Source organism: Solanum lycopersicum, chromosome 12 (assembly GCF_036512215.1).
Source record: "Solanum lycopersicum chromosome 12, SLM_r2.1".
Taxonomy (NCBI): domain Eukaryota; kingdom Viridiplantae; phylum Streptophyta; class Magnoliopsida; order Solanales; family Solanaceae; genus Solanum; species Solanum lycopersicum.
Genome location: NC_090811.1, coordinates 53,487,603 through 53,509,838, shown reverse-complemented (window position 1 = coordinate 53,509,838; position 22,236 = coordinate 53,487,603). Strand labels below are relative to the sequence as shown.

Genomic DNA, 22,236 nt, shown 5'->3' with positions numbered 1-22,236 from the left:
CTCTAGAGAGGAAATTAAATTGATAAAGTAGACATGATCTAAACTTTGGTTGTCTTAAGGAATATTTATGTAAGCTCTGAGAGGGTGTATGGGGGGTCTCTTCTTGAATTACTTAAGCAAGTCTTTTGATAACCTTTGGGAGGAGAATGTCATATTGTAAATATTCTATTATGTGAAGTTTTAATTAAAAAAAAAGAGAATATTTTCATTAATGTCCATTTTTCATGTTTTTATGCATTATGCCATACTTATTACACGCGTCGTACTAATTCCATACATTTTTATCCATATCTAAAGTTGTAGGTGGATGGTGAGAAGCATCTTGAAGTAAAGCCTGAGAAACTATGACTCTTTTAAGCAAGTTGAAGTATGTCTTGACTTGACTTGAGGACATAACTATGTTTAGACTTCTTTTATTCAAAGTATTGTAATAGACTGAGTTCTTATATTTCATATTGTATGGGCCGTATCCCAAGTATTCTTTAGTCTAAGATACACATATGTTGAGATTTAGTATATTTATGTGGTTTTATATGAAAGATTATTAAGATATTTTGTGTGAAAAGTTTTAATTCCGCACTAATTTTCATACATGTATGCAATGAATTATGTCAAAGGACTTATACAAGACCTTCGAGACGTCAAGTACACCATGTCACACTTCGAGAGTTTTATCTTCTATGGTGTACTCTAGGGATGTGACAGAAAACACAGAAAATAGCACAAGTAATTTACGAGGAAACCTCCTTGCTCAAGAGTGTAAAACCACGACCTATTACACAGGATTTTCAACCTTTTTCACTAATCTTCACAAGCAAAAGTGAAACCCGATTACAACAACGTGAGAACAAGATATTAATCTCATAACCAAGGAATAAATCTATTGCTTGAAGAGCCTAAGTAGATTTCACTTTGTCCACTAAGCTATCACCACTAGAAAACTTAGGATTCAACTAAGCAACACACAGATTGCCTACTAAATCACCACTCTCCAAATGATTTAAAATTTGACTAAGAAACACACAATGTTGCCCACAAAATTAGTTAGACTCAACTAACTTAGACTTTTCAATAAACCAAAAGATCTGAGTCCTTTCTATATTTAGAAACATATTTACAATACACGTTCAGAAGAAATACTTCTAAGACTACTAAGCTTCCAGCTCCTTTTGATTTGAGTTGATCTTTGGGATGCTTCTTCACTTCTTTTTCTCAGCCTTTGTAAGAGTTTTTGAGATGTTTTTATGTTGCAAAAACTGAGATTGTGACTATTGGAAATCATATTTATGTAGAATAGTCACAATCTTTATGGCTATGTGATTGGTTGAGGTTCCTGGCACTATTGGAGACTGTGCACCAACATTTTGTACTTTTCCCAACCAGACAATTTGTGTTTATATTAACACTTGGAATCAGGTCCCTTTACAAGGTCCCTGCGTTTGTTATATATCAAAACTACAAATAAATTTCTCCCTTTTTTTGATGATGACAAATTATACACACAATCCACCTTCAGTTCCCCCTATTTCAGTTCCTCCACACAATACTTTAAGTTCTCCTCCACACAATATCTCAGTTCCCCCTGTTGCCCTATCGATCACAACGTAAACACCCAATGACTTCCCCACTTTGGCATCACAGTTACAAACAAAACAAGTAATATGGTTAAGCAATATCACAGGCTTAGGGCAACACAAAAAAAGTAGACAAGAGATATTAGGCAGAACAAAACACGAATCTATTCCATTGCACAAAAGGAACATTCAATACATTAAAATTATGTTGAATGAAGAGAACCCTGAAATTTTCCACACAAAAGAAAAGACACAAGAACAAAGAAAAGAGGACTATGATGAGGGAGGCTGATGGGAGATAGATTGATGATGAGGGTAAGTCTAGCATTGGATTCAGCATTGTCCTTCATTTCCTTCTCTTGCAATTCAAAATTCTTGACCCTTAGTTCCTTATTCTGCCTATGAAGTTTTCTAACTTCAGAATTATCTAGTATATCAGTCTGCGTCTTAAGCAACTCAGCATTGAGTATAGCAATTTCATCATCTTTGTTGCTAACCTTCACATTCATTTCTTCCAATTTGTGCTTCAACTGCTCAGCTATCAACTGGAAACCTTGCTCAGTGAATTTCCCTTGCCTTTGATACACTTGCATTCCACTAGAGTGCTAAGGGTGAATGATTGCTTTACATTCTCCAGTTTACCCATTCCCAAGGGACATTCAGATGACGAAACACTTTGGTTAGCAGGTAACCATACCCTATCCCATGCTTGCCTTTGCGTTCGATGATAGTCCTATACATATGTTTGAGCATAAGACTCGGGAGGTCAAATGGATTAAATTTGCACAAGGATTCCATGATGGATAAGTCAATTGAAGTGGCAGAGATCCTATTTTCTATTTTAGGAAGCAGGACTTTGTTGAAAAATTTGAACATCAACTGATACTCACCATTCATGATTTTCTTAAGAAGCCTAGCAAGAGAATGGTGGGAAGTTTAGAACTTTCCTTGTCAAATTCTACACTGCAGGTCCTTCAAACTGCGGACCTGATCCCTTCCCTGGGCACTCCCAAAATGTTCCCCAATAATTCCTCATCTAGATACAAGCTTACATCTTTCACCTTGGTAGTTATACTACCATCCCCAGAGAACTCAATGTTATAGTAGAATTCTTGTACCTCTTCCTAATTGAGAATGGGAAATTTAGTATCAAATTAGTGTATCCAGGACTGAGTATATGCAATGTAATGCAAGGAATCTATCCCAAGACTTTGAATGATGTCCATGTCAAATACCTTACCTCCCAAGATGATTTGTACATGCAGATTGTCAATAATTGTTTGCTTGGTTGTATCTTCATCATCCAGATTCATGTTGGGACCAAGTCTCTGTTCAGGTATTTCTGGTTCAGCAGGAGAGGTTTCACCCTTCCTATTTGATAACTCCCTTTTCACTTGTGGATCATCTCCCTTACCCTTTTCACAAACCACCTTCTTGCCCACATATGTCTTAGATTTACTCTTGTTCTTTCTCTTAGGGGCTTTCTTCTTCTGACTTTTCTCTCTTTAACTCCTTTTCAGATTCTACACTAGAAATATCCACCACATCAGTAGGCATCTGGAACCGAGCAACTATAAATTTCCTTTTCTTTCTGTTATCAACAGTAGCAGTTGCATTTACCTTCATAGCCTCGCCTATTACTTTCTTAGAATCAGATGTAGTAAAAGTTCTTCTGTGGGATTTCTCTTTAAGTACATTTTCTTTTCCTTTTGTGGATGTGGGAACCACTCTCTTTTGACCCAACCATTGAAGAGGGAGGTCATCCTAATCTGTGCACGTTGATTCAGATAAGGGATATCCACCAACTTCTGGAGTTTTATCGAAAACTGGTCGAGACCTTCCAACAAGTTGTCCACAAAATGTTCATCTTCTTCATTCATAACTTCTTCCCTCATCAGTGTCAAACTCTATATAATAATATTTCCACTAGCAGTGAGAATGATGTATTTAGAAGTCTTGTTCTCATGAAGGTCGCCCTCAAACCAATGATCAGATAGCATGTCAAACTGGGGACCAGGTTGCTGAGAAGGTGCAGGTTTATTGAGATCAAATGTTGATATGGTATTAGGAGGATTGTTTTCACTAATGTTGACCGGAGAGATGGTCGACATCTTATACAGAGGCAGGGCAGACGAAAATGTGTAGAAGGACACAGGGTCTATTTTATTCAAAGAGTCTACTATCTTCTTTGAGGATGAGGATGAGTGAGACATCATTATTTTTAGAAGAAGAGATGAGGCGAGATGGAGATAATATGAGATAGATGAAGATATATAGGGTTTTGAAAGGAAACATAAGAGTGAACATTTGAAAAAATGAGAAATGGATTAAAAAGTAGGTGTATAAAAATGAGTGAAATGGTGTGTCAGATCCCTTGAGTAGACGTGTCATTTGGATTTACGACAACTTCAGAAGGACTGATAATTGACACATGGGGATCTTAACGTTCTAATTTAATCAGTTAAAAGAAATGTAAAGAATTTTAACCTTGAGAGGGACCAGGTCCATTATTGCAAATGGAATTCAATTCCTGAATGGTTCTGACCATTCTTTACTCCCCTAATTTTCATGAGTGTATACCTGTAACAGGTTCATGATTGATATTACTCAAACAAAGTATTACCAGTAATGAGGATACTTGCCCTACAAATCATTGCTAATACGAGAATTAAATGCTTTTGAATGTGATTAGGTCAATTCAAAGTCATCATTCCCAACTTTAGCCTTTTTCTCTCAAACTATTCCTTGCTAAGATCTCTGGTCAAGATGTCAGCAATTTGATCTTCAGTTTTGCAATACTTTAAGATGTTGTTTCCCTTTTCAGCCTCTCAAAAAGAGATGTCTAACATCAATATGTTTTATTATCTTATGTTGAACTGGATTCTTCCCCATATTCACATCACTGGTATTATCACATATGAGAGGAATGGTGTGTATATGGATTCTGAGTCCTCTAGTTGTTGCTTGATCTAGAGAAGTTGTGTATAATATCATGCAACATCTACATATTAAGCCTTAACTATTGAGAGGGCTACAGAGTTTTGCTTCTTGATTCCCCAATAAATGAGTGAGGATTTAAGGAAATGTTCCATACCAGAAGTAATCTTTCTGTCCGCGTGATATCCAGAAAAATCAGCATCTGTAAATATAACCAGTTCAAAAGAATTGCCTGCTGGGTAGAATAGGACCAGATCCCCTGTTTTCTTTAGATACCTCATTATCTTCTTGGACACCTTCAGATGTGATTCCCTTGGACATGCTTCGAATCTAGCACACATTTCAATGCTAAAAACAATGTCAGGTCTGCTAGTTGTTAAGTACAATAAATAGCCAATAATTCCTCTATACATGGTTGATTCACTGGAGAATCAACTTCATCTACTCCCATTTTGGAGTTAGTTCCATAGGTGTGTCGATAGGCTTAGAATCCACCATGTTAAACTTCTTCAACATCTCCTTTGTATACTTTTCTTGACTGATTGAGGTACCACCTGGTGTTTGTTTAATTTGTAGCCCCAAGAAGAAGGTTATCGCTCCCACCATGCTCATTTCGAATTTATTTCCCATTAGAGTAACAAATTATTCACACAGATATTCAGAGGTAACTCCAAAGATGATATCATCCACATACACTTGGATGATGAGCAATTCTTATTCTGTTTTCATTAGAAAAAGGAGTTGTCTATTTTGCCCTTTTTAAAACCATTCTTCAGCAAGAATTTGGAAAACCTCACATACCAAGATCTAGGAGCTTATTTTAATCCATATAGAGCCTTATTGAGTTTGAAAACATGATTTGTTCGCTCAACATCCTCGAACGCTAGTGGTTGTTTCACATAAGCTTCTCCTTCAAATCTCTATATAAGAAGGCACTTTTGACATCTATTTGGTAGAATTTGAATCCCAAGAAGGTAGCAAAAGGTATGAGAATTCTGATGGACTCCTTTAGAGCAACAAGAACAAAGGTCTCGCCATAGTCTATATACCTTTTTCCTAATTATAGCCTTAAACAACCAACCTAGACTTATTTCTAGTGATAGCACCACTTTCATCAATCTTGTTTCTAAAAACCCATAGGGTCTCTATGATGGCTCTATCAGCAGGTTTGGGGACCAGGTATCACCCATTAATCCTTTCGAACTGATCTAGTTCATCTTGCATTGAGTTTACCTAGTCAACATCATTCGAGGACTCCTTCGCCTTTTTAGGCTCAATGGTCGAGATGAAAGCAAAAAATGCAACCAAATTTCTTGATTTTGATCTAGTTTGATTCTAGAATTCAATGGAGAGATGAGATTCTCAAGAGGATGCAATGAATTGTGCTTCCACCCTGGTTTAAAGAGCGTGTTGGGGTTGAATTTTCTATTTTTCTTCATCTTCTGAATCATCATCTTCAGGAGAATGAGTGTCCTCTTGATTTTCATTTCGTATTCGACCAGGTCCCTCTACAGACTGATCATCTCTTTTGTTTTTTTGGATGAACCTGGACAACTATCATCAGGCTTCGAATTTACTGGTGCTTCAATCATGCTAACTTGATTTTTGTGGGCTTGAAACAATTCATTTAGGTCATCTTCATCCTTTATTTTCAGGTTCTTCATGTCACCATCTTCATCAAATATTACATTAACACTTTCTTAAATGCATAACGTTCTTCTGTTGAATACTTTGTAGGCTTTGCTTGAGGATGAGTATCCTACAAAGATGCCTCCATCACTTCTGGGATTAAACTTCCTATGATTATCCTTTCCATTGTTCAGAACAAAACTTGCACCCAAAAGCTCTTAGATAACTAAGCTTGGTTTTCTTGTTGTTGAGTATTCGTAGGGTGTTTTGTTCAGCAGCGACCGGATCAAGCATTTGTTGGTCACATAGCATGCCGTGTTGACTACTTCAATCCAGAAGTTTTTAGGAAGATTTGACTCAATGAGCATAGTTCCAGTGGTATTCACTAATGTTTTGTTCTTCTTCTCTACTACACCATTTTATTGGGGTGTTCTAGACGCTGAGAAGTTATGACTGATGCCATTTTCTAAGCAAAACACATCAATATTTGCATTCTCAAAATCTATTCCATTGTCGGACTTAATCCCAGCTATCAATTAATTCAATTTTATTTGGATCATCTTGAAAAAGATAATAAGCATATCAACTATCTTAGATTTTGACTTGAGGAACATTGTCCATGTGAACCTTGACTAATCGTCAACAATCACCAAAATGTATTTCTTTCTATTTCTACTCTGAACTTTCAAGGGTCAACATAAATCCATGTGTAACTGTTCAAGAGTCCTTAATGAGCTTACTTGCTTTTCTGACTTGACTGTGGATCTCGTTTGTTCCCTTTGACACATGCATCACACTTTGCTTTCACTGAAATTCGATTGTGGCAGACCACGAACCAGGTCCGTAGAACTAGTTTGTTCAGCAAAAACGATCTAACATGGCTTAGGATCTGACGCCACTAGTCTGCATTTTCTCTTTGAGCACTCAGTCATGTCAGATCATCTCTGTGAGACATTTCTAGGTCTACCACATACATATTTTTATGCATTCGAGTTGTAAGGACCACCTTCTTGGTATAAAAGTTGGTCATAGTGCATTTTCTGATGTTAAGTTTACTTCATTTCCCTTGTCACAAATCAGGGAGACACTAAGAAGACTGTACTTTAATCTGCTCACATGGTAAACATTTTCAATGGATTCTTCAATAGATTTTCCAACACTGCCAACACCCAGAATATATTCCTTCTTTCAATCACCAAAAGAGACACCTCCCCCTTGAAGTGCCTTGAGTGAGAAATTTTTTTGTGTTTCCAGTCATGTGCTTTAATTTGAGAATCCACTGTCCATAAACCAGAACTAATTCCTACTTCCTTCACTTCCCTGCAACAAATATCACTTGTTAGACTTAAGAACCCATTTTAACTTTAGTCCCCAATAAAATATAGAGGAGTACTCAGAGTGTTTCTTGACCATTGAGGCAATTTGATTCTTTTCTTGATCAATGGCTTAGTTACAGGACCAGGTCCCCATTTTAGTACCCTTTTTTGTCTAGCATAGATCGAGAAGTTTTCTCGTGACTCTTTCCAAGACTCAAATTATTTTTTTCAAATGTCCATTGGTACCACAGTGAAGACAAAACAAATTATCTGACACATATACATATTTACTGTGGGGATTGTAGGGAGGAGTAATGTTCAAATTACCTAGACCCTTTTTGTTGTAATTGCTTTTACTAGTGATATTGGAGAGTAAATTTAGAGGATTTGGTCCATTTAACAGAATTATTGAATTCTTCCGTAAGATGGACCAAGTCCCTCTCCAAATGATTATTTCTTTCCAATGCTAGAGCAAGTTGGGTCTCAACAATTTTAAGTTTGCTTCCAGTTCAGCTTGTAAGCTAGTAAACTCCCCCTTTCTTTTCCCATATTTTAGAATCATTATGTCCAGTTGGTTTTTGAGTTCTAGTTTTTCAGATTCAAAACTACCTGTTGTTCCTCAATGACAGACATTCTTACTAAGACTATCATTACCTCTCTATTTATTTAAGACTATCAAGATTTGTGTTCATAGAGTCCTTTTCAGTAGTTAACTCTATAAAAGAGTCAATCATGACATTTTCAAGCTTTCTCAACCTTTTAATAGAGTACGTATTCAAGTTTTTCTTAAAGTCAAGAAGAGTTACCTTATCTTCATCATCATCTTCATCTGACTTAGCCATGAAAGCAAACATCCTATCGAATACTTTTGTCTCATCTTGAATCACCAGTATTCATACATCTTTGAGACAATTAGAATCTCTCAACTTGCCTGAATAGTCTCCCTCTGCAGCAAGAGATTTCTTCACTGCGTAGTCAGCAGCAGATTTTATGGCTTTTTTGTCAGGTACCATGTCCTTTCGTCTTGGCCTTTGATACTCCTTGTTTTCAGCTTTGAGCATTAGACAAACCTTTATAAAATGCCCAGCCATTCCACATTTGTGACAGGTGTCACTAGTCGTTGCAGCTCGAGGAGGGTTCCCTCCATTTCTAAACCCTCGGATCTTCTGAAAATCTCTTTGGTAAGATATGTCATATCATTTTCTTCACTAGACTCTTCTCCAAGAGTAAATTTGAGTACTAGAGACTTGTTTTTCTTGGCCTCCTTCTTTGAGAGGTCTTGACTTCTGTTCATTTCAGGTGTCTTGAGATTTCCAATAAGAGCATCCACCTTCAGAACTTTTTGATCCTTGGCTTCAGTTATAATATCTACCTTGCTTTCCCATGACTTAGGAAGAATTCAAAGAACTATCCTAACTTGCTTGCTAGTACTGATTTTCTCTCCAAGACTTCGAAGCTCATTGGTTATGAAGGAAAGCTAAGTATACATTTCATGAATAGTTTCCCCTTCTTTCAATCAGAATTTTTCATATTGAGAAGTGAGCATGTCCACCTTTGATTCCTTCACCTGCTTAGTACCTTCATGAGCAGTCTTAAGACAATCGCAGATGTCCTTTGCTAATTCATAAGCAGAAATATGATTGTATTCTTTAGAACCTATAGCACAAACCAATAGCTTCTTAGCCTTATAGCCTTTCTCAATATTCTTTTTCTTCGCTTCGATGTATTGTTGATGATTTTTTAGAACAATTCTAGTTATTTCACCATCCTTTACTTCAGAAGTTTGAAAGAAAGGCCCATCCAAGATAATGTCCCATAACTCACTATGCTCAGCCATAAGATAGTAGTGCATTCTTATTTTCCACTATCTATAGAACTATCCATTAAAATGCGGTGCTCGATTTGAGAATTGACCCTCTTCTATGTTAAGTGGAGCAGCTATTCTGATGTAGGAACCACTCTATTGGTGTTGACCAGCTAAAGAGTATTTGCTCTGACACCAATTGATAGAATACGTGCGTCCACTATCAGTCAACGGACTAGGTCCCTTGACACACTTTAAGTAAGAAAAAAGATTAAGAAAACACAAAAAATAGCACAAGCAATTTACGTGGAAACCCCATTGCTCAAGGAAGTAAAACTACCACCTGTCACATAGGATTTTAACCGTTTTCACTAATCTTCACAATAAAAGTGAAACCCGATTATGACAACGTGAGGAAACTCTACTAATCTCACAACCAAGCAATAACTCTATTGCTTGAAGAGCTTAAGCAGATTTTACTATGCCCACTAAGCTATCACCACTAGACAAATTAGGATTCAACTAAGCAACACGCAAGTTGCCCACTAAATAACCACGCTCCAGATGACTTAGAATTTGACTAAGGAACACACAGGGTTACCCACTTAATCAGTTGGACTCAACTAAATTAAACTTTTCAATTACAAATCAAAATATCTGAGTCCTTTATATATTTAGGAACAAATTTTCAATATACGTTTAGAAAAAATACTCCTAAGACAACTAAACTTCTAGCTCTTTCTGATTTGAGTTAATCATTGGAATGTTTTTTTACTTCTTTTTCTCACCTTTGAAAGAGTTCTTGAAATGTTTTCAAGTTGCAAAAACTTCTAGCTCTTTCTGATTTGAGTTAATCATTGTAACAGTTTGTGTGTATATTTCCACTTGGGAGTAATTCCCTTTACAAGGTCCATGGATTTGTTATATTATCAAAACTACAAATAACAGTCGCCTTGCAGCCCGTTTTCTTGCAGTCGGTATTGATTTTGCCCATGAGCCTGATTTTGGTTTTGATTACCACCCTATGAGAAGTTTGGGTGATTTCTCTAGATTGGGTTATATGGTTTCCATAATATTGTATTCCTCCACCTCTTTGTGAATTATCAACATAGTTATCCAAATGCAATATTCACACTACCACAAACTTTGCTATATCCTTAGGGTTTATGTACTGTCTTTATTTTCCGCATGTGTTTCCCTAGTGTGAGCTTATTGGTTTGCATTGTTATATGGTTTGCCAAGCAACTATGTTTGCAGTCAATGCAGTTTATAAGTGCTTTCGCATTATGGTCCAGGCCTCTATGAATGTGTGATCAAACCAATACTGCATTGGTTTGATAATGATATGGATACACGATTATCAATTGTTTAAACCTATCTCAAACTTAATAAATATTCTCTCCTTTGCTTGAACCTTAGGATTTCACTTCTAAACTTCTATGACACATACTATAGTATTTTCAATGTTGTTAATAAATAATCATGTCTTAAACTCTCATAAAAAAATGTGTGCATTCTTTTAGAAAGAAATATACATACATCATGATCAAGATGTTCAAATAAGAAAATATATTGTTGTAAAGCATGCGATAAACTCTACTTTCATATTTGATAAAGTTATACATATTTATTTATTTCTTACCCCGTCCCCCCCCCCCCCTCAAATGATACCATTATTAACCAAAAACACATACCTAGAAATGGACTTCTCTTCATCCAATTCTTCTCTCCCATCAGCATCAGAGTAACCCACTAGCTGTAAATCACCCTCTTGATAACATAATTTATAATTAGCAGTGCCTCTTAAATATCTCAACATTCTATTAATAACTTTCTAATGTGTAATAAAGTGATAATTTTAAATTCATTTGAGATATTTTTAATTCAACAATTATTGTCCTTAATGCCTAATTATGTTCTATTCTGATGATACCTTCATGTTTTGCAGCTATGAATATTAAAGGACAAGACAAGAATGAATAGATGAAAGAAATACCAAAAATGCTTAAAAGAATAGAAATCCCTAAACTGGTAATCACCTAAACAAAAGGGCGTATCACCAAATGATCTGAATATCGCCAAGGTTGACAGTATTTGATGTCCAAGTGTCAAGTTAGTTGGGTGAAGAAGAGTCACACGGTGATTAAACAAACTATTAAAGGTGAAATCACATGCATCATAGAAAGTGACACAGTGCTTAGTAAAACTAAAGTTAAATTAGGCAAGAAATATGAAATTAGGCGACTCGCCAACCGTGAAGTGTGTTTTCCATCGGGTCCTCCCAATTGAGCTCAAACACCTGAAATCAGTAAAGGATAAGCTGAATGATCAAAATGGTGATTTTACGAATAAGCTCGGCGATCTCAACTAATGTCACTGAATGAGTTGCGAAAGAATTTTGGGAAAAGTATAAATAGCTTGGAAGAGAGAGAAAGCATATTTGAATCTTATCTTTTGGTCACTTTTACTTAGCAATTATTAAGTTTTCTTCTTAATTAGTTTTGGGGTTCTCAATTTCACTCTTGAGATTGACAATTGAAAGTTGAATTCAAAGTGAGTGCTGATTATAATTGCTTAATCTCATCACATCCATCGTTGTTATCGTAATAGATATACTTTCTTTGTGTGTTATGATGTGTAGCTAAAATTTCCATTTCTAGAGGTGTAATTATGGGGGTAAGGTGTTGTTTTAAATTAGTGGTGCTTGAAAGTGACAAATAGGAGTGGATAATTAGCTCAATGTGTCCAATTTATCTGAATGTAATTGTAAAAGCAAGGTAATGAGTTGATTTTTGAATTACATAAGTGAGACCGAAAGGAGATTCTATGAAATAATGTTATAAGATCAAAAGAATATTAGTGTTACTAATGATGGCTTTCGCTTATACATGGTTGTTGAGATTTATTGGGCAAAAAATTGTACCCCTAGTTAGCATTAATACAAACCCCCACACTCCTAGGTCTAATTCAAATCATCTAAACCATGTTTTCTTTAGTCAATTGTTCAAACTGATTTCAAAGTTTCTTGATTATCTTTGGTGGAATAATTCACCCACTTTCTTTAGTCACTACAATGAATTAGTCGCGTCATAATTTTCTTTTTGCATCTTATTATTACACCAATCTATGTGGGATTCGACTCCAATTTTAAGTTGGGTAATTTTATCGATAACGGTGACGTATTTTCTTACTTGTTTTGAGGACATTTTGAGCATTATCAATGTGTAAGTATTGAATTGGACTGATAATGACATACAAGAATCACATCATAAGAAATGTCGGAACGTATACTATACACTTGTTCAGCGGCGTAGCCAGAAAATTTATAAAGGGTGTCCCAGTTTGTTTGTTTGTTTTATTTGAAAAATAGATACACCAAAAATGAGTTCATATTTAGTAGAATATGAATGGACGAAGCAAAAAATAAAAGAGAAAGAAAAAATAATTCAATCGAGAAAAAAAATCACTTTTAAGTTTAAAGATTTTATTGACCTCTGACAAGATAATGATCGCAAAACATAAAGAACAAAGATTAGAATCAAAACAATTTTTTAAAAAGACTATTTGTGGAAAATTTTCACTTTCAATCTTAGTGTCATAGAACTGTTTCTAAGTTTTATTTAAAATTTTTAATGAAAAGTGAAAGAAAACCAAAGCGCAATCATTTAGAATTCAACTAGTTGTTGGTATATTTGTTCTTTTTTAGGTTTTAATAATATATATCAACAATTACAGATTTTATTTGAATAAGTAACATTTTATTGTAAAATGGGTGTCTACACAAATATATTTTTTGGTAATATACATGTACACACGATCAATTGTGTATTAGATATATACATACACATATTATACAAAGTGTTGTAAACTATGTATCCATATAAATATACTTTGTTCTCAAGAATATACATGGCAAATAGATATTCATGGAATATTCTTAGATGCCCAAGTATATATATGTTAGAAAAACTTAATTTTGTATGTTAGAGTTTGAAACTGCTTCTTTAGGATGATCTCATTAATTTTGTAGAGCATTCAAATTTCACTCTTTTTGAATGAATTTTCGAGTTTTAAACATGTGTGGTTCTTTCTCCTTTTGTAACTGCACCCAATGGGTCTATTAACTATGAAAAGTGACACGTGTCGACATCCACGATTCTTTTAAAACCAACATAGGAAACATATATGATCATTTTCGTCAAAAACTTGGGGGTGCTTGATAATCAAGGACAAAGGGAGCATCAGACATGTCCATATCAATGGGCACTACCTTCTAGCTAGTAAGGAGATAAACTACTCTAAAAATTGACACGCGTAGGCATCAATGTTATTTTTATTTGTCACAACTGGGGTAAAACGTCGGGCAAACCACTCCCTTTATAATTAATCTTTTGATTACTGATTCAAAGGTTGGTGCATCGTGTGTAATTCTCAGCTCCACATCCCAACAGTGAACTGTCCACTTTCCCTTCTATTACTTTTAAACCACTATTTATCCTACTCACTATCCGATGTGGGAGAATGTCTCCATATATTTCACTTTAACTTCACTACTCTTAATAAGTATCAGAACTATCAAATCAATAAATTATTTCACTTCACAACTATTACTAAGGATCAAAACTATCAAATAATTAAATAATTCCCACATAGACTAATTGTATTATAATAAATTTTATTTCCTTTGTTCTTCACTTTTTTCGTAAGTGAAACATGTACAATCTTACGCAAATTTGTTTATTTTACTTTCAAGTTTCACAATAACATGTATTTTTTTATACTTTTCGTATAAGTTTTGAATATCTAATTTTTATTTAAAATATCCAATTAATGTAATCTAATTTAACTTTGAAAATTAGTCAAAATGACTTTCGAAAAGCGCAATGTGACAATGAAAAAGTGGATTGATAGAATATTTGTTACCAAATAAGCATAACACAATCCATTGTTTAATACAACACGTGTATTAAATTTACTCTCTCTTTTTTCGCTGCTATTTTTTTCTTTTTGATTAACAATTTTCAACATTTTTTTTATTATCCTCACTTGCAACTTCTAACTCTCTTATCTTCTCATGTTGAATTGTGCAATTTTCCTGATTCGATTTTCGATTGTGAGCTTCCATCTTTGTAAGTTGGTTCTTAAATAACATTAAGAAATGACCCTTTAAATTTAAATTTTCATTCTAAAATTGATTTCTACCTTAAAGTGATGAATGACTTTTCATATCATAACTTTTCAAATTCTTCCATTATGAAATAGATGATTATAATTAAAGGCTACATGATTTGTACATTAAAGTGACGAATGACTTTCCATATCATAACTTATCAAAATTTTCCATTATGAAATTTATGATTACGATTAAAAACAATATCAATGTACTCATTTATTAATTTAGTAAAGGGGCAAAATGATAATTGAACTTTGCAATTTGGATCTTTCCACTTGTAATATTCTAGTTCGCGGAATGTGCGTTGCACGTTTGTCCCATACAAATATTTTAAATTTGAATTATTATGAAGAAAATGTTGAGAAAATATTAGCTTTACCAATTTATATTTTATTTATTAAATAAAATTTGAAAAATAATACAATTACTATAACATCTAATAATATGAATATATCAATATGATTTATCCTTAATAAGCTGTCATTAAGCTACACACACACACACATAGTAAGGAAAAGATGAAAGAAAAAAATATTATAAAAGTACATTAAAAACGAATATAAAAGTCATAAATTAGTAATTTCAGCACTAATAAAAATAGACTTATAACATTCATAATTACATAGTAGATTATATTAAAAAAGTATATTCATAAATAATACAAAAAAAATCAAACAGATAAGAACAAATACAATATTCATATCCTTTTTAAGACTTTAATTATGGCAATATATATAGTAAAAAGAAATAGATAATGAGTAGAGTTCTTGATGATACCTTCACCCTTAACAAAAAAAATCATCTAAAATGGTAAAGATAAAAACATGGTATAAAATATCATTCTAATTAAAATCAAACAAATATTAATATATAAAACAAAAAAAGTACATTAAATTACCTAATGATTCACAACAACAAGAGGCAACTGGTAAACAAAAATTATTTTTTCATGATACATATATATAGCTAAAGATTTATAGGATAAGATGAAAAGGTGAATAGTTGTTTCAATTAATTTTTAGAAGTTGTGATCATGGGGGAGAGGAAAGGTTGATTGTTTTTACTAATAATTCAATACATTTAATTTTATAGAGAAAGGATCACAAATTTAATCCATTTAACCATACTAATTATAGAGAAAGAATAGAGAATTTTTATTAAAAAAAAAGGAAGTAATTCCTACCAATTTTCTATGAAATAATTTCTAACAATTTTCTATGAAATATTTTTGTCTTTCAAAGTTTGACTTTACACCTTCTTATTTTTAGTATTTAGTATAATATAATATAATTATTATTAGTATTTAAATAATTGGAATTTGAACCACTGTATCTAGATGCATGTATTTAAATATGATTATTTAATATTAAATTAATTATATATTAATATTTAATTCGAATTAGAAATAAAAATAAGGACAAAATGGTAATTCAACTTCTAAGTTAGTAGCTTCCCACTTATAATAATAGATGATGATGATATATACCCCTTCTTTTCTAAAAAATGTAAGAAGCATAAGACAACAGTAAGTGAAAAGAAAAACATTCAATAATAGAGAAAAGTTGGTGTTGTTGTTGCTTCTACTACTACTACGACCATTACCACCAAAAGAACTACCGAAGGAAAGCGACGCAATCTCTCCCTTTCCCTTTGGAAAGGAGAGGGCAGACAAGAAAATGTCCTTCATGCAAGTTTTTTTTTGCTTTCCGCGTCATTACAATACCACTACACATGCTTCAGTATATATTTAAAACTAAATATGAAACAATTTGATGTGATACCTCTATATGACCTCCATTCATGTTTATTAATTCAATTCTTAATATCTCTTATTCTTCTATCTCTTCTATCTCATGGTATCAAGCGTCATTGGGTTTTTTAACCCTCTCTCTCATAAATTGGAAAAAGACAGAGGGGATTGATCAATTAGATGCTAAATCAACCATATCACAAAATATATATGTCAAGTCTCATCCATTTCTTTCTCCAATACTTCTTTTTGGGAAAAAAAGCTTATAATAGATGGATCATCTCAATATATCACTTTAACTGGAGAAGACTATAATGACTACCTTCATTATCGAACATCAAGGCAGCAATCATCAACTACTTGCACAAAATAACCTGATAACTCTTTTGCTTATGTGACACATTCTTCCCCAGGAATAATATATTCTTGATACTGACGCTTCTAATTATATTTCTAGTAACAAAAACACTTTCTCTACTGTTACTTTGACGAAAGGATCAAAGACAATTGTAAAAGTGATAGGTATAGCTCACCCTCCCCCTTCCATGCCTTTAAAATCAATCATTTTTGCTCCCAAATGTCCATATAATCATGCTTCCAATAAAAAAATTAACAAAAATTAAACTTAAAATGTGTTATAACCTTCTTCGATGACTTTGTTCTTGTGCAGGATTTGAGTATGGGACAAGTAAATCCAAAAAGGGCATGAGTCATAGGTATTGTACCTACTCTCGATCCCAACACTACATATTGCTTTCACTTTCGATGTTTCTCTGAATTGATCCATAGCCAATTAGGTCTTCTAAGTCTCTTCAAATTACACTACAACATTTAAGGCCTACGGCCACCCCAGTAATTATAGTCTAAACTAGCAAAAAGTGTGGTCTTTGATAAAAAGCGACATTTTTGGCTTTTAAGCAACAATTTTCCAGGGGTGCCCAAAAGAAGTGTAACCTTAGAGTTTAGGCAACACTTTGCCTTATCAATTACACTTAAAAGCGTAGACTAAAAGGCAAAATGGCAACGCTTTTATGTACCTCATATAGCAACATTTTTATCTCATACAACTACACTTTCAAGTGTGGCCTTTGCTTCCTTATTGCCCACGATTTTAAAGTGTTGTCTTTTCTATCTAATGTATGACAATAATTTTAAAGTGTTGCCTTTTCTATCTAATGTATGACAACACTTTGAAGTATAGTCCTTGCCCATGTGCATACCACAATTTACAGCCCTATGACTACACTTTTAAGTGTGGTAATACTATTTTGACGATAAAATATTTATATGCCACAACTTTTAATTAAAAAACACCAATATTACTTTGCAATAAATACTCTCAAGCATTAAATTAGCTAGGAAGTAATTCAAATATATAGATTTACAATAAACTTCAAAGAATAGCATGTCTTGTGTACATGCACATACCTATAAATTAATAATCTAAATATGTCTAAATAATAGTACAAAAAGTATTCTTACAATAGTTCAATTAATTCTAGCAATGAATATATTGCACAAAATCAAAGATAATGTACTCAAACTTTTACAATAGTTCAAAAACTCTTCATTATCCACTTTAATAAGATCAAATTGACTTGTGGCGATCCTTCAAATTTGATCACCTCCATTTCCCTGTAAATCTAAAAAATATACAAGAAATCAGATTGCAACAGTACATCATAGAAGAGTCAAGAAGTTCTAGATTGCAAATTGTAGGTTGCAGACTTTTTGAGTTCCAATTAAAATTTCAGATTCCAGATTATTGTAGAGCACATATTACGTGATTTCCACATTGTAGGTTCAAGATTCCAAATCGCTGAATGCAGATTATAGTTCAATATTTCAGGTTCCAGATTGCAGATTACACATTACAAACTATTGCATATTAGAGATTACAGTTCTAGATTTTAAGTTATTGTAGATTATAGATTATAGTTTCAAATTATTGCAGATTACAAATTACAATTACAGATTGCAGGTTCCAGATTCCAGATTGTAGATTGTTGTTCAAGATTGCAGGTTCCAAATTGCAAATTGCATATTATAGTTCACAAATCAAAATTTAATGGCCACAAAACATTCATAATTTCGTAGTCCACTTCAGGCATATCATTAGGCTGTCTCTCATAATCTAGAACATTAAAATGTAATAATAACTACAATAAAGTAATACAATAATCGAAGTACAAAAAATGTCAAATAGTGAAAGAAAATCAAGCAACAAGAAACTACAAAGTAATAAAAATAACACTCGACAACGTAACTAACCTTTTATCCTAATTCGAGTTGTCCATAATCTGTTATCTATGTTCATATGTCGGGTGAGCTGAAACTACATCATGTTGTATCTAACCTTTGTAATACCCTCTCGGCTTCTGTATCACAAAGATGCCAAGCCTATTGAAGAATGAATGTATTCTTATTATATTAGATAAACCAATTAGGAGAAATTATAATTCAAAAGTCATAACCCGTTCAATGGTATAATAGTTATACAGCTTCTCAAAACACAGAGAGTCTGAACAAGTAGTTGAATTGAGATACATCAAAATCAAAAACTAATGAGGATGTAAGCAGCAATACAATGTTATGCTATTTACAAGTGATACATGACTGAAGTACGAGAAGAGTACAAATAAGAACTTATAACTTGAAATTTAATATAAGTTATATGTTTGTGAGATAGTGGATATGTAAATAAAAAAAAAGTTGCAAGATATGTTTTCATATAACATGATGAAAATATCATTTCTCTTTTATGAGCATGTGGGTGGCTTGTCACTTCGTTTGATTCAGATTTTAGTCTGTAGCAACTGTAAGAAAAAACACTACTGAGTAATCAGGAAAACAAATTCAACTTGTGTGGGCCATTTTCAATTGCATAATGCTCTAGTATAAAATCCTTTACCTTATCTCTAATCTTATATAGTAATACGTTAGCAAAAAAAATGTCAACTTGAGATCGAACCTCTAGTTTGTAAGCTTTGCTTCATCCAAAGAAAGGAATCAATCTATCTTATCTTCTACTCTTTTTCCTTTTATAGTATTAAAATCTAGCTCTTGCATTTTTATTCTATATGGCGAATAATCGTACCATATGTGTGAAACTTTCAATTGCATAACGCTCTAGAAAAGATCCCTTACCTCTTCTCTTATCTTATAGAATAATAGGTTTTAGAAAAGAAATTGTTACTGAAGATAAAAGTCTTACTTTTGTTAACGGGAAGAAAATGCCTACTACCAAGAATAATGTTGTAATTGTAGCTTTGGTTCCTTTCCTATTATACATTGACAGAAAAATGGGATAACATGAGGACGACGAATATCTGATAGCATCAGTAAGTTGGGGAACATTCTCCAACAACATTTTGTACAACAAAGTTTTTTACCAGACACCAAAAATCGGAGGAATGAGTTGCTAGCCCACTTCATTTTTTGAATATTTAGTTTTAAAATTGACAAAACATTGATTCTAAGATGCGCAGGTGTAGTTAAATTATCACTCTATCTATTGTTTTAAAGTGCTCTGTGTTATACAACATATAGTAGAAAGTGCTCTGTAGATAAATTTATTGAAGGCAATATGGCTAAATAGGCAAAAGACAGAAACAAATATAAGGTAAAACGCAAAAGTTTTATGCTAAATCTTTTTTGTAGTTTCCTTTGTATAAGGTCAAAACTATCTATCCAAAATACTTGTGAACTCACAAAAAATGAAAATTCCATGAAATACCATAAAAAAGAAGGAGAATTACTGGTAATGAATTACACACTAGAAGACATGATTATAGATGATTATTTTAATCAAAGGCCAGTCACTGTTCTTTGACATTTAAGTTTGTTTTCAATATCAAATAAGAAATATCTTTTCCAAAGTAGAAGCATGAGTTGAGTTGGAGGAATTTGGAAGATTTTGCCCTTTTACAGATGGTGCATTAATTGCATCAACATGTCAACGAATGTTCACACCCTGGTAAAGGAGGTTTGCTCGTGCACTACTTGTATCATTTCACACATTTCTTCCCTAAGAAAAGAGATTTCATTGGAATATACTTCCTTATATTTTTGTATGTTGTAAAGCATTTTTCTTCTTCACTTCACTCTGTATAGACCTTATGTAACACCTCCAATTTTGAAAAACTTCATGTTTTAAAGTTCGTAGAATATTCTAGAAGTCGTATATCAGTATAGTAAGTGGCAAAAATAATTTTAAAAATCAAGTTGTAGTAATCGACCTACCATGTAGAACACAAACAATTGATTGTTGATGATGGAGTTTTTCTTCATCCTTTAAGTCTCCTGAAAAGGCACACACCATCCTCCTGAACCAATAAAATCAAAATTGTTAGGTTAGATTATTCTTATCTGATAACATTGTTATTGCAGAATGTACGGAAAAAAAACCTCTTCGGCTTACTTCATCTATATTTTGTGATTATGGCATTGAAGGTGGTATCCCACTACTTGTTGAGTTGATTGAATTTGTTTATTTAGAGGTGCAGAGAGCAGCTGCAGAACGCTTACAAACATTAGAGTTCCTTTTTTTTCAAATTTCATTTCACTTCGAGAAAGTTTTTAAAAGAAGTCTTATACTAGGGAAAAAGGTGATTATCAAATTTATTATAAACCAGCTCCTCGAATCTAGAAGCAGATAATGTTGCCAATCTGTGTTAAAAAAATCAGAAATCACTGGTTATAATAAATAATTCAGAAACACGAAGTAACCGAGATTTTTAGAACCAGTAAATAAGATGAACATAAATTTATTTGTAAAAATAATTTAATCTGTAAAACTTACCAGAATCTAGAATACTCTTTTTGATAATTTAGGAAGAAAATCAAGTCCACTGAATTCACAGTGCCCCCTTAAGGAAATTATTCCCCTCTAGTATCCGAGGTTTGATTTGGAATATAACCTCACAGGGTAAAATGATCTTAATCAGTAGAGTATAGATACCAAAAAACTCTACTGTCAGCGAATCAATCCACAGCAGGAAAGTACACGAAGAAAAATGTGCTTTTTTAAGAAGAATGAAGATCAGAAAATTCGTCAGTAAATATTCTGAAGACTGAGTGGTATTTATAGGCAAAAACAATATATTCTGAAAGGCTGAATTGACACAACCATTAATGAAAGGTTGCAAACTTTCAAATGGTATTGACTGTTCCTGAAAGTTGCAACCTTTCAGAACAGTGGCGGGAATTTTTAAATATAACGGAATTTAAAACGGGTCACGCGCGCGGATCTGAGTCGGGATTTCGGTTAATTTCTGTTATCAACTGATTAATTGAAAATAATTTTTTGGCCATTTAATTAATTAAATAAATAATTAAAATAAATTTGTCCAAAAAATTATCTCTCGATCGATTGCCAAAGCCGAAGCCGAAGCGAGCGACGACGGCGCGAGGGGGGTCCCTCTTTCCAACCCTTTTAATAATTAATAGGAGTGTTTATTTATTTAAACTCTCCTATTTTCATTTCCATTACCAATGAGGGACTATTGCCTTTTTTTTTTATTAAAGCATTAGAGGACTTTTCAAGTTCCCAACCTTTCAAGTTCTAAACTTTTCAAATTCCTCTCCTTCCCTCTATTTCCCATCAATTCTTGCTACATACCCAACAATCCCCACATTGATGGGGAATAGTTATAACATAGGAATACACGGACAATTGTGTACTTTACAAGCAAGGATTAATTGCATCTGGATAAGTAGGTTTCCCCTTGGACTTTCCGTAGTGAACATATGTCGGATATACTCGGTCAATCGGTAGATGTGATATCTTTGAACCGTTGAACTTTGGTGTATACCTAGACAACCATATGTCACACAATTAACCCTTTACTGTTTGTGATTCTTCGGTTGTGTTCGTTTCAGCCATGAACACCTCCTGGTTTCATGAGTGTATAGAGAATAGGCTTTTGACATAAAATTCTCTTTGAAGCGACTTCCACTTCACACTCACATAGGTGATTTCTAACCCTGTCATCTCGTAGATACACTATTTGGTCAAATCTACCAAACTTAGCAAATCATTAAAAACTTTAAGC

The 22,236-nt window shown here is 33.4% G+C and overlaps 1 long non-coding RNA gene across 1 annotated transcript; it reads right to left on the bottom strand.

The window, feature by feature from the left end:
• Positions 1 to 17,575: 17,575 nt before the first annotated feature.
• LOC112940455 (uncharacterized) lies at positions 17,576 to 20,748 on the bottom strand. Its single transcript, XR_003244652.2, has 4 exons — positions 20,604 to 20,748; positions 20,426 to 20,508; positions 18,455 to 18,583; positions 17,576 to 17,826 (listed from the first exon to the last, which is right to left on the bottom strand). It is a non-coding gene; the product is annotated as an uncharacterized lncRNA (long non-coding RNA).
• Positions 20,749 to 22,236: the final 1,488 nt, after the last annotated feature.